Below are 2500 nucleotides of genomic sequence, written 5' to 3' on the forward strand. Positions count from 1 at the left end.
GGCGGTCGAAAGGCCTGCCGACGAAGTCTTACTCCGGCGGGTGCGACGGGCGGTGACGGTTTTCTGAGTTCGGGCAGCCGAGCAAAGAACGAAATTTTAACGGAGAAGCCTTCGGGTTTCGCATCGACCGAGCGACGGCGCCGCATCAGCGGCGCCTCCTTCGTCGGCCTTTCGGGGCTACGCTAAAGTAGCTACCTGGTTGATCCTGCCAGTAGTCATATGCTTGTCTCAAAGATTAAGCCATGCAAGTCTAAGTACGAGCTCTCGTACAGTGAAACTGCGAATGGCTCATTAAATCAGTTATGGTTCATTTGATCGTACGTTTTACGTGGTTAACTGTGGAAATGCTAGAGCTAATACATGCGTGAAGCGCCGACCTCGCGGGAGGCGTGCTTTTATCAGACCAAAAACCGACCGGGCTTCGGCCCGCAACCTTTGGTGACTCTGGATAACTTTGCGGATCGCACGGTCTCGCACCGGCGACGGATCATTCAAGTGTCTGCCCTATCAACTTTCGTCGGTACGGTACTGGCCTACCGAGGTTCTTACGGGTAACGGAGAATCAGGGTTCGATTCCGGAGAGGGAGCCTGAGAAACGGCTACCACATCCAAGGAAGGCAGCAGGCGCGCAAATTACCCATTCCCGACGCGGGGAGGTAGTGACGAAAAATAACAATACAGGACTCTAAACGAGGCCCTGTAATTGGAATGAGTACACTTTAAAACCTTTAACGAGTATCCATTGGAGGGCAAGTCTGGTGCCAGCAGCCGCGGTAATTCCAGCTCCAAAAGTGTATATTTAAGTTGTTGCGGTTAAAAAGCTCGTAGTTGGATTTTGGGCGCAGGCGGCCGGTCCGTCGCAAGGCGTGTACTGGCCGTCCTGGCCTCACCTCCGGTTCTCCGCCGGTGCCCTTGACTGAGTGTCGGCGGCGGCCGGAACGTTTACTTTGAAAAAATTAGAGTGTTCAAAGCAGGCGATTCGCCTGAATAATGGTGCATGGAATAATGGAATAGGACCTCGGTTCTATTTTGTTGGTTTTCGGAGCGCGAGGTAATGATTAAGAGGGACAGACGGGGGCATTCGTACTGTGCCGTTAGAGGTGAAATTCTTGGATCGGCGCAAGACGAACGACTGCGAAAGCATTTGCCAAGAATGTTTTCTTTAATCAAGAGCGAAAGTCAGAGGTTCGAAGACGATCAGATACCGTCCTAGTTCTGACTATAAACGATGCCAACTAGCGATCGGGGGGCGTTAGTTTTACGACCTCTCCGGCAGCTTGCGGGAAACCAAAGTCTTTGGGTTCCGGGGGAAGTATGGTTGCAAAGCTGAAACTTAAAGGAATTGACGGAAGGGCACCACCAGGAGTGGAGCCTGCGGCTTAATTTGACTCAACACGGGAAATCTCACCCGGCCCGGACACAGTGAGGATTGACAGATTGAGAGCTCTTTCTTGATTCTGTGGGTGGTGGTGCATGGCCGTTCTTAGTTGGTGGAGCGATTTGTCTGGTTAATTCCGATAACGAACGAGACTCTGGCTTGCTAACTAGTTACGCGACCCAATCGGTCGGCGTCTAACTTCTTAGAGGGACTAGTGGCGTTTAGCCACACGAGATTGAGCAATAACAGGTCTGTGATGCCCTTAGATGTTCGGGGCCGCACGCGCGCTACACTGACCGGATCAGCATGTGCTCGCCTTGGCCGACAGGTCTGGGTAACCCGCTGAACCCCGGTCGTGCTAGGGATAGGGAATTGCAATTATTTCCCTTGAACGAGGAATTCCCAGTAAGCGCGAGTCATTAGCTCGCGTTGATTACGTCCCTGCCCTTTGTACACACCGCCCGTCGCTACTACCGATTGAATGGTTTAGTGAGGTCCTCCGATTGGACCTGGCGCGGCCGGCAACGGTCGAGCCGGCGTCCGAGAAGACGATCTAACTTGATCATTTAGAGGAAGTAAAAGTCGTAACAAGGTTTCCGTAGGTGAACCTGCGGAAGGATCATTAACGGTCTCGCAAACGCTTCGGCGAACGCGAAACTCGGACAAGCGAGAGAAAAAGTTTTTGCTACCCGGCGCCCGACCCGCGAGGAGCGGCGCGCCGGCCGGCGATTCGGTCACCCGGTAATGTTTGCGCGTCGAGTGCCGCGGTGCCGCGCGCTCCGGCTTCAAGCGTCGGCCTGGCCGACCGCTCGGCGCGGTATATTTTGTCACCCTTTAGTGCGAGGCACTGTGCGAGCGAAACAATCGTGGATGGCTCTTGGCGGTGGATCACTCGGCTCGTGAGTCGATGAAGGACGCAGCTAGCTGCGTGAATTAGTGTGAATTGCAGGACACATTGAGCATCGACGTTCTGAACGCAAATTGCGGCCTCGGGTCAATCCCGGGGCCGCGCCCGCCTCAGGGTCGCGTTGCAAACGTTCCGCGCGGGGATTTCTCCGCGCGGCTGCTGCGGCGTCGGACGCGCGAGCGCCCGTCCCGCTCAAGACAGCACGGCACGATGTG

At 54.9% G+C, this 2500-nt stretch overlaps 2 non-coding genes across 2 annotated transcripts; both read left to right on the forward strand.

Moving 5' to 3' along the window:
- The first annotated feature begins 192 nt into the window (after nucleotides 1-192).
- Nucleotides 193-2003, forward strand: LOC146143787 (small subunit ribosomal RNA). The gene has a single exon (XR_014500427.1). It is a non-coding gene; the product is annotated as a small subunit ribosomal RNA (ribosomal RNA).
- Nucleotides 2004-2250: 247 nt separating this feature from the next.
- Nucleotides 2251-2404, forward strand: LOC146143788 (5.8S ribosomal RNA). Its single transcript, XR_014501251.1, has one exon. It is a non-coding gene; the product is annotated as a 5.8S ribosomal RNA (ribosomal RNA).
- Nucleotides 2405-2500: the final 96 nt, after the last annotated feature.

This window comes from Ascidiella aspersa, chromosome 5 (genome assembly GCF_963924565.1).
Source record: "Ascidiella aspersa chromosome 5, kaAscAspe10.2, whole genome shotgun sequence".
Taxonomy (NCBI): Eukaryota; Metazoa; Chordata; class Ascidiacea; order Phlebobranchia; family Ascidiidae; genus Ascidiella; species Ascidiella aspersa.